Source organism: Pinus tabuliformis, chromosome 9 (genome assembly GCF_031772625.1).
Source record: "Pinus tabuliformis cultivar Carrire ecotype Pingquan chromosome 9, CPIR1, whole genome shotgun sequence".
In the NCBI taxonomy this organism is placed as follows: Eukaryota; Viridiplantae; Streptophyta; class Pinopsida; order Pinales; family Pinaceae; genus Pinus; species Pinus tabuliformis.
Genome location: NC_142307.1, coordinates 1,379,601,970 through 1,379,619,684, shown reverse-complemented (window position 1 = coordinate 1,379,619,684; position 17,715 = coordinate 1,379,601,970). Strand labels below are relative to the sequence as shown.

The 17,715-nt window shown below is 35.9% G+C and overlaps 1 long non-coding RNA gene across 1 annotated transcript in view; it reads left to right on the top strand.

The window, feature by feature from the left end:
* The first annotated feature begins 1,189 nt into the window (after window positions 1–1,189).
* Window positions 1,190–17,715, top strand: part of LOC149153619 (uncharacterized) — a 79,282-nt gene continuing 62,756 nt past the window's right edge. The window contains exons 1-2 of the long non-coding RNA XR_016263668.1: window positions 1,190–1,395; window positions 1,806–1,893. This is a non-coding gene — a long non-coding RNA (uncharacterized LOC149153619). The remainder of the gene's footprint in view (window positions 1,396–1,805; window positions 1,894–17,715) is intronic.

Sequence of the window (17,715 nt, the reverse complement as noted above, 5' to 3'; positions counted from 1 at the left end):
TTGTCAATTAAAATTGATTCATTTTAGATTGAAGCCATATTAGCATGATTTCCTTGTATTCAAATAAGGCCCACATCATCTCTCATTCCCTTGCACTTATTATAGTGTTCAAATTAAAGAAGGGCATCCCTTTCGTTGGTGGTAGCTTATTTACTTTTCTTTGATCCGAGACATTACCCAAATCCTCTTCATGGTCAACTCTATTCCCATCAATCCTCTGGGTATGACCTCCTACTAGAGTATCCTCAGTTTGTTGTTGATGTTCCTCTTCCTCTCTGGTTTTATGCTGAGGACTAGGTCATGAGGTTCGATGGTTCTGCTTAACTAAGAGACTCTTTAGGATCCTCTTCTTCTCGCACATTAATATTTTGTTATATTTTCTTAATAGAACCATTTTAGCTTGTAATTGCTAAACAATTTCAATGAGCATACTTGTTTGGCGTTGTTGTTCTACACCCAACTACACCCACATTTCTAGATTTGCTTCCTAGTTCGGGATCAAACCTACTCCTCCTATTGATCTTGGTGGAAATTGACCTCTTGATCCTCTCCTCATCATAATCGGTCACCTGCTCACTCTCTTACTATGTGCACATTTCAACACACTTATCATTACTACCATTTCCCGATTAAGCCACCATATTGAAACACTGTGTTTTGATACCACTTGTAATAGATATAATACCTGCAAGTAAATTCTCTTGATCCTCTCCTCATCGTAATCGGTCACCTGCTCACTCTCTTACTATGTGCACATTTCAACACACTTATCATTACTACCATTTCCCGATTAAGCCACCATATTGAAACACTGTGTTTTGATACCACTTGTAATAGATATAATACCTGCAAGTAAATTTTTTTTACTTATCTATTATGTAAGTAACACCAAGTTCTAAGACTTATCATCATGCTTGATTTTATCCTATGTTCACAAATGATTTTGGTTAAGATTATACTTTGTATTCGGTTATAATTATGTCATTTACGTTTTCATTGCAATACATATGTGTAACTTATGCTTCTATTACCATATGACCCACATTACACAGTGCTATGGTTTATATGGTTTGATGTGGATTAAGGTATATTTATTGTGTTTTCTCTGCTCAAGGTGTCCTCTCAGACTTTTAATGATGATTATCCCCTTCTAGACCCCCATCTGGAAGCTTCCTCCAACCTTGGGAACCTGGTCTCCTTCACACCATGTGATCAATTAGGTCTTATCCTACGGTTAGGAATCAAGTGGAGTGGTTGAGGTAACTAGCCCCTCTCCCAACTCCTAAGTCGAGGTTCATTTTGCTGTTTTCGCATTAGGGTTTATGGGTTCTGCAACTTTGTGAGTTCGCTATGGTTTCGAAGGTTTACAGCCGTGAGGAACTAAACCATATCCAGGTATAATGTTTACGGTTATTGCCAATATAGATTTTTTTAAACAAGTTACAACAAATGGATATTTTTGTTCCTTTTTGAGTTCTAAATGACTACTTTTTCCGCACAAGTAATCCTCTAGATCTTGGTTTCCCCTCCACTGATAGAGGAAAGTCAATGTTCCATATCACGCCACAGGTAGACCTCAGAAAAAAATTCTTCTTTTATCTTTCCAGTGGTGTCGGGTTGGTTCCGGTGTTAAAGGAATGAGGTTAAACCTAGACTTATTCCAGAGGGTAACACTTTTGACATATGCTACTGTTTGATGTCACCCCAGTTGGCACTCCTTAGGTAGATTCTTCTGTCTCCGCTAGTTGAAGGTTGTATTTCCCTTACTATAAGTCTTATAATCCTCTTCTTGCTTCTACTGGCAGGTTAAAATTTATTCCAAACCTCTCTCCCTTGGGTACATTCAAGTTTTTGCGCTGGCATCTGCTTACTAGATTTTTCTTCATATGAAAGGTTGGTCCTTACTACCGCGGTTTGACTGCCTTTGCTCAAAGGAATTCAATTTCATATGTAAAATGGTTAAGAATGCTTATTATGTTTCTGCTCTGGGTGCCGCTTTAGTGGCTCTCGGTTCTTTAAATCTTCTGTTTAATGTTCCAAGGTTTAGCCTAACTTGGTTGGCCGGAACCATTACATGATTACTCTCCCTTCGGAGAAGTAACTGTGTTTGTTGGAACAAGAAACTTATGGTTGTAATTTTTCCTGAAGGGTTACTTAAATTTTTATACGTTTATGTCAAGATTTGAGTATTATTTTTCCTTGTATAATTTTCCTCTTCTTGCCATTGTAGATTATGTGACTGGTTGTAGTTAAAATGGTAGTAACACAATGAGTTTGATAAATATATATGTATAGGTTTTTCTGGAATTTATGATGTGAATCCTTAGAAAAAGGGCCTTTATTTGGTTGCTAGCTATGACTCCTTAGTCTCAATGCCAGACTCTCTGTGTTAGTTATTTCTTTGTTTTGCAATACATTATTCTAGTATTCTCTATACCGCTGTGATGAAGAAAGATAGGTTTGGAACTTTGTTTTCGTTATCGAGATTCTAATAGTAAATCTTTCTTTAATTCTTATTTTGGTTGTAACATTACGGTGAATGTTATCCTTTTGTTATTTGATACAACTCCTTCGGCATTGTAGTATTCTTTAAAATTAACAAGCCCGCCAGGACTGTTCCCAGGTGGCATGCTTCTCGACCCTGTCTAGGAAGTAACCTAGGTCAGGAAGTCTTTTAGTTAAGCTTCATCCTAAAGAGGTAAACAAAAATTTGACCAAGGAAAGTGTCCCTCCTGTTTTGAGTGTAATAGACATTATTTATTCTGAAATTTATTCCTAAAACATTTTCTTTCAATATTTGCTGGGAAGATTGTTGTCTTGGTACTTTTATTATCACGCTTTTTCACCATTTGTGTAACTTAATGCTTACTGTATTCATATATCTAGAATTACTGCATTACGAAATAATTTATTTCCTGCTCAATCACCGCCAAAATTTAGAATAAAAATACAAGTAAATCATCATCCTTTCATTGTAGTCGAAAGAAAGTATACACGAATAATACATCTGTGAATTGAACACCTCACAATTTTTTTTTTAATTTAACCTAATACTACAAACTTCTATATACTTATACTTATCTGAGATTCAAATCTCAAAAAATCCATGAGGTGACGAGTCCACCCAAGCATGAGAGATGGAAATTACGTCCTTCTCTCTCTCCCCCGAGCATCTTTATACCAGAACAATTTGAAGCATAAGTACCGCAACTGGGTGGCCTTTCAGATATCAAAACCCCCCAAGGTTCGACCTGAAATTAAAAATCAACAAGAATTTTCCACTGGCTCTAAGTTCAGCTTTGGAACTCTTCTGGTAGCGTCCTACCTTTTTCCATAGTCTCCTGTGTGTTTCTTTCCTTGTTTTCTAGGAAAGAGTCCCCTCCCTTCCCCTGAGATAATCGTTCTTATCTCCATTAGAAGAGAATGGTAACTGATCTCCCTTCTCAAAATTTCCAGTAAAAGAGTTATTTTTATCTCCTCCTTTTCTCTCGTGGATTCCAAGTTTCCCTTCACTTGATTTCCTATTAATTTAAAAAAATACACATAACTCACACTTAATTATTCAAGGTTCAAATGAGAGTTCCACTTATCCATTAAGTTTTGTGTTCAAACACACGAAATTAACTACAATTACTTACAAGTTCACAATCACTAGAGGGCGTTACAAATCTGCAACACAACACATATCATGTTGCTATATAATCTTTCTAATAGTAATTTTGATTTTATAATTAAAAAAATATCTATTATAAAATTAAAAATAAAAATAAATTTGAAACCTACTACCTCCACATATTGAATTCCAAAGCAACTTTATGAAGGGATTCATTTAGATGCACCCATGGTAACAGTGGAAATGGAAATCTAGAAAGAAAATGGAATAAAAAAAATAGCAATTGCTCTGTTCCATGAAAATATGATATTTTGAATATGAGCACTTAATCTAATAAAAAAATTATAATTTAAGAATAATATCTTTGGAAAATTACGACTTATGATTTAAGAATAATATCCTTGGATTTGATGTCCTTCATTGCTTTTCTATGCACAAATTTGACTATATTGCCATACGGTAAAATCGTTATCTAAAAATTCCTAATTTGGAAATAACCTTATCCTTAAAACTATATAAAAACTATCGCAATCTGCATTAAATTTTTAATGGATACCATTATTAATAGAGAAGAAAATTACACCTTTAAAAAAACACACACCAAAGAGAAAGCTCTTCCTTTGATTTTGTCTTAAAAATTAAATACGATTTGAAAATTAATAACACAGCTTAGCCATTGAACCCTGAATCACATTGTAAATGGCATATAATACATTTTTATATAAAGAAAACAAAAACTAATGTGTAATTTATATTTTATATAAAAAAAACAAAAAAGAATGTGTAATTTATATTTTATAGTTATATGTGTAAATTTCATATGTTTGTAATGGACCGAGTCCAAGTGTTCAAACTTGTGCTTTTTGCAGGTTATCATTTCATGTTAACCCTTCACAACTCAAAGTGTTCAAACTTGTACTTTGTGCAGGCTATCATTTCATGTTAACGCTTCAAAACTCAAAATGGAGCACTGGCTTACGAAGTGAATATTGAAATTAAAGAGACTTTAAAAAAATGGGTATCTCTCTTTCAATTGTTGTAAGGAAAAATAGGAATCATTTAGGAAGTGAATAATGATTACCAGTATCAAATGATTTTAACTACAATAAGGGATGTTGGACATAACTACCTCAACAAGCCAGATAGTATACATGTTAGCTTCGTTTTTTTGTCATGTTGTATTAAATATATGAACAAAATATTATTATTTTTTATATCTTTAAAAATATTGTATAAAATTGTCTACTAAGGATAAGGCCTTGCATAAATTTTTGGTGGGTAGTAACCACTCCTAAGTTTGCACACTTGCACTTTTACTCTTACATGTTAAAGTGTGGAAGAAAACATAATAAACATAAATAATGGTAACTCCCACTAGGTATATTTATTTCCATCTTGTTCATATTCAATTCTTTTATGCAAATACTTCCTTAAATTATCGCAGGTAGTGATGGTAAATATTTTAATTACGCGAGTATGTGTTTTTGCTATGAAGGTTAAGAATGAACAATCATTGCAGAAATATTTCAAAATTATGGCATAAATATTGCAACTACTTCTAAAAATTATGGCAAAAAGTGTGAGGGAGTTATCCACATGGCACAAAAGCTGCAATAAGACCTTCAACTTATAGAGTTATCCACATGGCACAAAGGCTACATTAAGACCTTCAACTTATTGTCCAAAGGTTGAAAAATAAATAACTATTTTTCAAAGTTAAACATTACAATTTGCATTGGTGAATGATAAAGCAATAATTATCAACCAACAACCAAAAAATTGCTATGACTAATAATTTATAGTTATCGGTTCGAGCGACATTCATGTTGCACAACGATTTACCACAACAAAGTTCGAGTAAAGTACATATGTACATTCGGGCGAGATTCATCGATATGTACATCAAAACTATGTGAGGTTGGAGAACTTTTTCATATGTGCAGCATGCTTTATCTTTTCTTTTTCCTACTCAGAGGAAAAGAATGAACGGGTTCCAATCATTTTCTTCTCAATCATGTATTCTTTGCACAATCCAGTCATTTCTGATTTAATTCCAGCTTAGTGCTATGTATATTTATTTATGTAGGTGCAGGTGGAGTGAGTATTAAACAATCCGAAAACAACAAGCGCTGCTAAATTCGTGTTGATCTTGACCTTCAACGAACAAGAGCTGTCAAGTGGAGTATATCAGTACTGGTATGATAGATTTTGATCACTATATCCAACATCTACACAGAAGTTTGTATAAGTACTGTATCCAATGGAGTATACAGTGATCACAATCTACCACACCAGTACAATGATCACAATCTACCAAAGACAATCGAATTGAAGTTCATCGACCCCGAACGTCGCAACTCCGTGACATGCTACGTTGGGCTGATGTACTGCCTCATCCACACATCTAATGATGTTGGCTGGCCGAGGTTTTGTGGTCATTCGTTGCCCAAATCGCAAGTTAACAGATGAAATGTAGTCTACAGGTGGGACGGTATGTGTCAGCCCTTCATTTCAGGTCACCTCGGGCCTCCGAAGGAGCTTAATTGACACTCCAAGAAGTGCTCATCAAGAATTATTACAAGACCAAAGACACCAATATCACACTCCGACTTCGGTAACTTGTGATATCCAATGTGGATATTCTGACAATCCTGCTTGGAGTTTATGCTCTGATCTTCACCACGATGCAGACAATGTGTAGCTTCTACGATTGCAAGGTCACACCTTAAGACTAAACAGAAGGTAGGGCAAGGTGCCTTGTCAAAGAACGTACGGAAGTATTTATCTCGGCCTTGAATTATTTTATGCAAAATCTCCTCGATCTATACGGATTGAAAACCTCTCAGAATTGTGCGGTCTATGTATTATGTGCGTTCTAGCTAGTTTGAAAAGTTCCTAATGCTCTGGTTTGAGGTATTTGTATATGTATTTATGTTTGTTCTTATTAGTTTGGAAACTTTCTCATGCTTTGGTCTAAGTTATTTGTGTTCGTAATACAATGATACGTTGTCGATATTATCTTGTATATTTGTTATCTTTTCTATTTTACTTTTTAGGTATTTATTTCTGCCTTTTAGTAGCCAAATTATTTGTGACTCATGCATTATGACTTTCATGATCGATGAGACTCAATTTGTAGATATCAATTCAAAAATAGAATTTTCAAACGATTATGTTAAGAAATGAAAAATTATGGAGGAGAGACGGCTTTTTTCAATATTTCCAAATAGTTAAATAGAATTATATAGGAGACATCAACAATAAAAGACGAGAGGGAGACTCAAGTGAACTAAACTAAAATTCACTGTGACACTTGAAAGGACAGTGTGGTTGGAATTAGATTCTCCAACACTCCTCTTTAATTACAACGACATAAAAATTTAATTAAGATGTCTGCTAGTTTATGTCTTAGCTAAGCTTACAATTTAAAAAATTGACTTCAACTACATTTATTTTTCTTCTAGATCTCATAGCCTCTAAATTGTTTCAACTTTTTATTTTTGTTGTATCGTTCAAACCTCAGTTTCTTCATTTGCTAGTAGAAATCTTCGATTGTGCCACGTTGTTCATGCATATAATCTATTCAAAAATATGTTTGTATGTGGATTGTTGCCACATGTCATCTTTTGTAGTGTGTTTTTGATCATCAATCTATTGTAACATAAGATGTGAATAAAATTTTATCTCTTCAAAACTCTAATACCTGAAAATTTCATTGATGTGTTCATCATGCAAGATTTCTTCAACATTTATTTTTGCAGCTTCTATGTAGACCTCATCTACAGATGGTGTTGCAAGCCATGCTTCAACGAAATTTAACTCTTCTTCATAATTGTCTTGTTTACCTGCACATTGGAAATCGACGGTAAGTGTAAAAACATTTGCAGAACCATGTTGGTTCTGTTCCTTTTGCTCTGTAATGAGGCCTTTCTCTTTGCGGGCTTCCTTCTTAGCCTCAGACTTTGTCTCTTCGAATTCTTTACTAATTTGTGTTGTTGCAAATAGGTTGTCTTCCACTTGGTTTTTAGATTCAAGTGGGTTTCTCTCACAGAATAGCATCATGTCAATATGATGTTTATGTTGCATCATCTACAACCATTCATCATTAGCCAACAATTCTTCATCAAAGTTTACATCAACAATATTAATTTTTGGATTCAACATGTCATTAACTTCTCCAGTGGCAGCATCACTGTCATCAACAAGCTCTGTTGTTGAATACATCAAATTTTCATCCACTAGTGGTTGTGCATAGTGGGATTCATGAGCATCTATGTGCTTTTTCTCTGTTTCTTCTGGAAAATATTTACACTTATCATCCATCTGTTGTTGTTTCAACTTTCTCAACAAACAAATATACCTACAAACATAGTTTTTTCTTGTAATTAAAATTTCTCTCTGATGGCCTCTATGTTGCACATCTTCAAACAAATTTAGCGTCAACTCTGACTTTGGCTCTAGCTTGTTAGAACAGAGCATACATAACACACAATAGATTTATACTCAGAGACTTAGACGGAAATAGCAGAAAATAATTCACAGAGACAGACAAATGGAGAAACAACAAGATTACTCAGTCAAAAACATCGGAATAGATAAAACAATCACTGGAGAACAGAAATCACTTAGAATTACATAACAGGCTTGGACCTTGGCTTGCTTTCCTTGGCCAAAGAAATTACAAATTTATAGAGGTTGAAAAAGGATCTAGAATCCTGCATGTGTTTTAGATGGAGATCTAGAAACTAATGATGGTGTAGAAGGATTTAGAATCTTGCTTGTGATTTAGATGGAGATCTAGAAACTAATGGAGGTGTAGAAGGATCTATAATCCTTCATGAATTTGGCTTCACACTTAACATTCTCCCACTTGAAGCCAAATATGAATCAAGTCACTCCGAGTCCTACCATGCCTCTACATAACTCATGTTTATTTTGTGGTAGAATCTTAGTGAGCATATCAAAAGGGTTCCTATCTGTATGGATCTTTTCCAAGGATAGTTCTTCCTCCAACACATCCCGGATCCAATGGTACCTTAATTCAATGTGCTTGGTTTTTTAATGAAATGCTGGGTTTTTCGCCAAGTGAATGACACTCTGACTATCAAAATATAACACATACTTGTCCTGCTTTATTCCTATCTCTCCTAGGAATCGCTGCATCGACAAAATCTCTTTACAAGCTTTTGTTGCAGCTATGTACTCTGCTTCTGTTGTAGAGAGGGCTACTATTTTTCGTAGCCTTGACACTCAAGATACTGCTGCACCTACAAATGTATACAAAAAACCTATAGTGGACTTTCTGGTGTCCATATTTCCATCCATATCTGCATTTGTAAATCCTTCAAGCACAATCTCATCATGAACAAAACATAAACAATAATGACTAGTACCCTTGAGATACCTCAAAATCCATTTTACTGCTTGCCAATGTTGTTTGCCTGGATTGGCAAGGAACCTACTCACTACTCCCACTAAATATGCAATGTCTGGTCGTGTGCATACCATGGCATACATCAAGCTGCCAAATGCTGAAGCATAATGAATCTTGCTCATTTCTTCTTTCTCCTTGTCATCACTAGGACATAATTCAGTTCTCAGCTTGAAGTGGGTTGCAAGGGGTGTACCAACTGGCTTGGCATCCTTCATACTAAACCTGTCAAGCACCTTCTTGATATATTTTTCTTGTGATAGCCACAATCTTTTGTTTTTCCTGTCACGCATAATCTGCATGCCCAATATTTGTTGTGCTGGTCCCAAATCCTTCATTGCAAATTTGCTACCCAAATCTTTCTTCAACCTATTGATCTTATTCTTATCATGCCCAACAATCAACATGTCATCCACATATAACAATAATATGATATACTTTCCTTGATCATACCTCTTGATATAGACACAATGGTTAGCTTTCGACCTCTGAGAACCATGTTCCAACATGAATGAATCAAATTTCTTGTACCATTATCGAGGTTTTTGTTTCAACCCATAGAGACTCTTCTTCAACCTACAAACAAGGCCTTCTTTGCCTTTTTCTATGAAGCCACCTAGCTGCTCCATATAAATTTCTTCCTTCAATTCACCATGAAGGAAAGAAATTTTTACATCTAACTGTTCACATTCTAAGTCTAAAGTAGCAACTAGACCAAGAATGACTCTAATGGATGACATTTTAACAATAGGTGAGAAAATTTCAGTGAATTCAATACCTTCTTTTTGGGCAAAACCTTTCACCACCAGCCTTGCTTTATACCTCTCCTTCTTTTCGTCACCTTCATGCTTAATCCTGTAAACCCATTTGTTTTGTAGAGCCTTTCTACCTTTTGGGAGGTTTACCAATTCCCAAGTTTTATTTTCCAGCAAAGAGTTCATTTATTCTTCCATTGCTTTCTTCCATTCTTTATTGTGCTCAACTTTACAAGCTTCTTGAAAACAATTAGGTTCACCTTCATCAGTAAAAAAAATATAGTTTGAAGGAGGATACCTTTGTGAAGGCTTAGGAGGCCAAGAAGATTTGCAAACCAACTGTGGTGGTGCATTATCAGGTTGAATCTTCTATAAGGGTTCCAACAAGATTCCTTCTTCTTGTTGTTCATTATTTTCCACTTGTTGTTCTTCATGCTCCTAGATTTGCTGTTCATTTTCTTGCATTGGTGGGATGTTTTCTTGTTGCTCTTCAAACCTGTGAATAACCTTCTTGACCTCCAACTCACCTACAGTCGTCTTGAACATTTCTAACTCACTAAATATAACATCCTTTCTTATAATTTTATGTTTGACTGGATCCCATAGACGATAACCAAAATCTTCATCCCCATATCCCAAAAAAATGTGTTTCATAGATTTATCATTTAGCTTAGTTCTATTTTCTTTGGGAATATGTACAAATGCTTCACATCCAAAGATTTTCAAGTGAGAATAATTCAACTTCTTACCAGTCCAAAATTCTTCAGGGATACAGCCATCCAAGGTTGTAGTTGGAGAGCTATTTATGAGGTAGCAAGTAGTATTGACTGCTTCAGCCCAAAAATTATTCTCCAAACCAAAATTGGACAACATACTTCACACCTTTTCCATAATGATGCGATTCATCCTTTCCGCGACACCATTCTGTTGAGGAGTACCAGGCACAGTGTTCTCATGCTTTATGCCAAACCTGTTACAATATTTCTTAAATGCATTTGAGAAATATTCTCCACCATTATATGTTCTTAAACACTTAAGTAATTATTTAGTCTCTCTTTCAACAGAAACATGGAATTTTTTAAATATTCCGAACACTTCACTTTTACTTTTCATAGGATATGTCCAAACCTTCCTGGATGCATCATCTATAAATGTTACAAAATATGATGCTCCTCCTAATGATTTGATGTTAACAGGCCCAAACACATCTGAGTGTACCAATTCTAACACATTTCTCTTTCTATCATGGCCACCTCTAAGGAATGAAACCCTTCTTTGTCTACCATATATATAATGCTCACAAAGATCAAGATTGTAGGATTTCAAACCTAGTAATAAATGTTTACCAACAAAGATTTTTAAGCCTTCTCGCTCATGTGACACAAGCGCTTACGCCACAGATATGTTGAATTTCCTTCTTTTGTGACAGCAGCCAAATCTGATTTTCCTATCAATGTCGTCAATGTGTATAATGTTCTTGTCTTGGGTCCTTTGGCCATGACTAATGCTCCTTTGCTAATTTTCCAACCTCCTTTTCCAAAGCTTGTGGAATAGCCTTCATCATCCAATCGTCCCATAGAGATTAAACTCATGTGCATTTCTGGTACATGCCTGACCTGTTTCAACAATATATCTTGTCCATCTTTCATCTTGATCTGGACATCTCCCACTCCAACAATACTGCAAAAATAATTATTCCCGAAATGCACTCTACCATAATCACCAGGATTATATGAAACAAAACTATCTATGCATGGGGCTACATGGTGAGATGCCCCAGAGTCAAGGATCCAATCAAAGCTACTGCTAAATGTATATACATATGCATCCTCTACTGAAACAGTAAACAACACATCACCATCTGTGGCTACATCAGTAGTCTCACCTTCATTTGTGTTGGATGACTTGTGATTTGTACTAGACGGTCTCTGATCCTTTTTTCCTTTCTTCCAGAATCAACATTCTTTTTTCATGTGCCCGGGTTTGCCACAATGAAAGCAGATGATCCTGCCTCTCCTTGATTTTGATCGGCCTCTCGATCTTGATCGGCCGGCAATCTCGATCTTGATCGCCCTTGCCGGCCTCGATCCATTCTCATACCACGATCACCTAGAGCTAGAGCCTCTCCTCCCTGGTTTTCCGCAATTGACTTGCGTCGTAGCTCCTCATTCATTAAACTGTTGCTGACATCATCAAACTTCAGGGTCCCTGTAGTTGTTGAAGTGCTCATAGCTACAATTAAATTTTCCCAACTGTCTAGCATATAACACATTAAAAAAATGGCTCTAATTTCATCATCTAAAATGATTTAACAGAGGTAAGTTGATTAGTAATAGTATTAAATGCATTCAAGTGCTTAGCAACTGAAGCACCCTCTTTCATCTTGAGATTATAAAGCTTCTTCATCAAGAACACTTTGTTTGATGTTGTGTTCTTCTCATATAGATCATGGAGCTTCTTCCATAATCCTTCCGCCGTTTTTTCTCCGAACAGATTGAAATAAACATTCTTTGCTAAATATTGGCGGATTGTTGCAATCGCCTATCTATCTAGCTTATCCCACTCTTCATTTGTCATCGATGAGGGTTTCTTTGTTGTGCCCTCAATTAGCAAATACTGATCCTTTAAAATCAATATATCCTTAGGGAAAAATTAGCCCCGCTCAACTTCTCCATATCTGTAACTATTGTCTCCATTTTCAATCAAATTCACGCCCCAAAACACAAAAACTCCACTTAAAAATAAAACTGACCTTCCTCCTTTTAAAATACCCTTTTCAAAATTCATGCTCCTTTTAAATATACTTTTCAAAATTTCAACATATAATTATATATGTTTCATAATAAATATAAAAAACATATATAATGTTTTAACCTTTTCACATTTCACACATACATATGTTGGTTTGAGAAAAAAATTGACTTATACATGCAAGCTTGATGTAAAAAATTTACAAACTCCACGTAAAGCACTTATGCACTCCACGTTTTAGGCTTCATGGAACATTTCACCATATGCCCACGGCCTTTTTATTTCTTGCAACAACTATCTTAATGTTCCTCAGTTAGTTCCTCAACTATTTCCTGGACAAATCCTTTTCTTGGACTCCCTTCTTTGCAATGATTTCCGATTTCCTGGATAGATCCTTCAACAACTCCAGGGGTAATAGCCAATGTTTTAACGAATGCTGCCAGAGTAAGGTGATGGCACTAAGCCGCTTTCACAATGGATATTCGACCCTAGCTCTAATACCAGTTGTTAGACCAGAGCATACATAACACACAACAGATTTATACTCAGAGACTTAGATGGCAATAACAGAGAATAATTCACAGAGACAGAGAAATGTAGAAACAACAAAATTACTCAGTCAGAAACAACGGAATAGATAAAACAATCACTGGAGAACATAAATCACTTAGCATTACGTAACAGGCCTGGACCTTGGCTTGCTTTCCTTTGCTAGAGAAATTAAAAATTTATAGAGGTTGAAGAAGGATCTAGAATCCCGCATGTGTTTTAGATGGAGATCTAGAAACTAATGGCGGTGTAGAAGGATCTAGAAGCCTGCGTGTGATTTATATGCAGATCTAGAAACTAATGGCGGTGTAGAAGGATCTAGAATCCTGCATGTGTTTTAGATGGAGATCTAGAAACTAATGGCGATGTAGAAGGATTTAGAACCCTGCATGTGATTTAGATGGAGATCTGGAAACTAATGGCGGTGTAGAAGCATCTAGAATCCTGCATGAATTTGGCTTCACACTTAACATAGCTATGGTGGCTCAAGAATCTCAAATGAATTCTTTTTCAATATATTCTTTATCCAAATTTTTCACAAGAACAACACTTGCAATACCCTTCAAATAAAACCATTTTAAAAATATTACATGAGCCTTAAATAAAATATCACTTTCACAAACCAAAGTTATTTTTTAAAATAAATGGAAAACCCCTTTTATAAAAGTTACAGTCTCAAGATACATTACCTTAGATCTCATAACTTGTTTAGTCCAATAGTCTCCAAGATATAGTACCTCAAGAAGCATGTGATGGTAAAAAGGTAAATGTATCCCACTTTAGAATTTTTGAATCAATAGAATTTTTACATGTTCTTGAACAACTAAGAAATAAGCCCTCAAGAAGCATGTGATGGTAAAAAGGTAAATGTATCCCACTTTAGAATTTTTGAATCAATAGAACTTTTACATGTTCCTGAACAACTAAGAAATAAGCTTGATGATAGGAGTGGAAGATGTATTTTCGTAGGCTATAGTGAGAAGTCAAAGACCTACATACTTTATAATCCAGTTACCAAGAAGCTTATTTTAAGAAGAGTTGCCAATTTTTTTGAAAATAAATCTTGGAGTGATCATATTGATGAAGCTTCAAATGATACTTTTTATCACCACAACCACCAAGATTGCAGGTTTAAGAAGAACCATACCATTTTGAAAATGGTACATCTTCAAGCAGTGAATCCACTAGTGATTCAACATCTTCATAAGACAATCAGAAAACAAGAAGCATCAACGAAATATATGAGCAGTAGGACTCTTCAAACTTTTGTTTCTCTCTCAAAGAGTCTTATGTAGTCTCATCTCTTCTCTTTGGTTCTCTCAAGGAGACTTATGTAGACTCAACTCTCATACCATGTTAAGAAATGAAAAACCGTGGAGCAGAGGTTTCTCTTCTCAATATTCCCAAATAGTTAAATAGAATTACATAGGAGAGATCAACAATAAATGGCGAGAGTGAGACTCAATTGAACTCAAAAGAACTATACTTAACTAAAATTGACTGTGACACTTGGAGGGACAATTATGACACTTCGTAGGTGGTGTAGTTGGAATTAGATTCTCCAACATGTCACTTGCTAACTTCATATAAGAATAAAAAGTCCAATGTCGATATTAACATAATATTTGTGTTATTTGTAATGCTAGAATACAAATAGAGATTCGAAAGCCAAAATAATTTGTAAACTTTTAATTTTATCCCTTAAATTATATATACCATGAAAAATATTTTCACATTTTTATATTTAAATCATAATTTTTTGTTAAATAAAATTTTTGCAAACCAATCTTGTAGACATAAAAGTTTAGCAACTTATTAAAATAAACTTTTTAATGTAAATATAACAACTTATTAGTCCCTGCCTGGACTCTAGCGATTGATACAGCGTTGCCCAGACATTAATTGGTCCTTTGACCAAAAAAATTTGTGCGCTATCAAAATTTAACCAAAGTTTATCCCTGGAAATTTCGGTGTAAGAAACTTATAACCAAACTTGTGAATTCAAGGTTTTATTACAAGCTTCATGTGCCCCAATGTTATTTCAGCCAAGACAAGTTATTTTATCGTAAGTTTTTCAAAACAAATGTTTTGTGCAGGTAAACTATTTTATGCAAAGTTTTTAAGCCTCCACTTCCAGTGGAAAGTGAGCTGCCATCTACCATTTCTTCTGGGCACCTGTCACCTCTTCTACGCTCCTGTCTCCTCTTCATTCCACCACTCTTCTACTTGTCACCTCTTCTATGCTCTCGCCTCCTCTTCATTCCACCATTCTTCTATGCTCCTACCTCCTCTTCATTCCCCCACCCTCCTCCATTCCCCATTTCATTCCAGCCTCCATCCCCATTTCATTCCTACCTCCTCTTCATTCCCCCACCCTCCATTCTCCATTCCCCACACCGTGGATGATCAGATTGGAGGCCAACCTGAACATGAGCATGATTTATGGGAGGAGGAAGGGCCTCGCCCTATGGTATTCTCCATGAAATATTTACCTGGGAAGCCAGGTACCATTGGAGGCCTTGCTCTACGCATTGGCCAGTTACTGTTGCCCTGGCCCTAGCCCTCACTTGTTGCAAGTACAGTACATAGGGATTCATAGGTACAGACTCATATGTAGAAGAAGCACTGGATTTCTACAGACTCACTTGTAAAAGAAGCGCTGAAAGGTTTTTCAAATTCCAAATTTGAGCAATTATTCAATCTATGGTAAAATAGTTACAGTAAAAATAGAAAAAAAACATAAATACAAACCTTGTTTGTGTTATTAAGTTGCCCATATGTCACTTCGAATATCTAGTTTTGTTGTGCCTGATTTGGGCTACTATTGATTTCCATCGGCTTTTCAAGAGGCCCCACAAAAACATTCTTGGCTCTGAAGTTGCAGAGTCTTAATTCAACATGCCTGCATTTAAACAATTAAACGACTCCAATCAGTAACACTTCAAAATTTTAAATCAATAAAACTTTAAACGGTTGTGTAGACTCCTGTAATAAAATTGTAACTTTGTGATATGCTTACCAGCTTTGTGCTATCTCTAGCAGCAAATGCTAGGATATCTGCACAGGAAACAGTGTTTGGGCAGATGGTCTCTAATCTCGATTTTGCCCTGTCAATCACGTCATATCCGTGAAGGCTCGGATTGTTAACAGGACTATCTTTCTCGGCAGTGGAGTCTATGAGAACAGAACCATCGCATCCCTGAAAGCGGACATGATTTCAACATCATTCAAACACACTGTAACATATAATTGCGTTAGAATATGACTCATGAGTTACAGATTGGGAGTAGATGCTGATAATGTATAACGATAAGCAGAAGCACATATATCTAAAGCGGCAGGGATAGAGACAGAGAGGAACACATGTAGTTGTAAGCAGAAAGCATTAGGAAAGGCTGTGAAAACTTGCATTTTTAGCAGAATTTTTGGATGTTGATATGTTTATAAAAATGTAATAATGGAATATTGAAGCCTACCCTGACGAAACAATCATGGAAATGCATCCTTATGAGTCTAGGAGCTACTTCTGAACTGTTTAAGAAGGCATCTCTCACAACCTCGAACACAGTGGTTTCCACTTCTGGAGAATTAAAATTGTAGAAACCGACTTTAAGATCCCCAGCAACTCCTGCTGCACAAAGTAGCAGGACAAGAAGGGCCAAGCACTGATTGGTCTTTGCCATGGTCGTCTCAATACGCTCGAAAAATGCACTATCATGGTTTGAATATGAAGAATTAGTAAGCCGAGTATCAAGGCATGCCAGGGCAACCAGAATTCCAATGGAATTAGCAAGAGTTGATAACATAGAGGCTGGTAAGGCCAAAACAATGAAAACAAATACATCAGAGATCTTACCTTGAAGCAAAACCCTAATGGTTTGAGCTTGCATGCGAAGGAGGAAGGTCGACGGACTGTAACCTGTCAACAACCAAATGCAAGGTGGATTAGAATCCCAAACACAGAAAATGGGAAGAAAATTAGAGAAATAATAACACAATAGACATAAAATGTGCTGCCGCTCACCTGAGGGATGGTCTCCTGTGTTGAAAATCCCTTGGAAAAGTGTAGAGCTGAAGTAGTAGCTCGACAACCGACAATAGCCAACAATGGTGAACATTGGAAGGGTTACAAGCCCTCCATCACTGAGAGTATACTCAGAGAGGAATCTTACTGAAACATACAGTGCAAATGAATTGCGGAAGGTAGGGTTGGATGGAGTGGTTATCGGAAAGGAACCCTCGAGCAAATTTGATTGCGTTTCTTGGGTAACAAATCGACTCTTGAAAGAAGGCTAGATGTAACAAATATACGCTTGAAAGGAGGCTAGATGGCGATGAAATACACCAAAGCCTCGGGCCGGATGGCCATCCATCATTAGACATAGCTTGGTTAATGTGCTCTGAATTTCTTGCATTTTTCTGTCATGAATTTATGTGCCACATTTTTTTCATTTTTTTTTGCATTTCCATGATTCGAAATCAAATAAATCCAAGAAATTTCTGTGATAAAGTTCTTCATTTCTTTCATCTCATCATTTGCATGAAGCGCGATAAATTCATATGCCTGTGGTAAATTTACCCAAAAATAATTAGAATTTAAGTTTTAGGGACTAGTT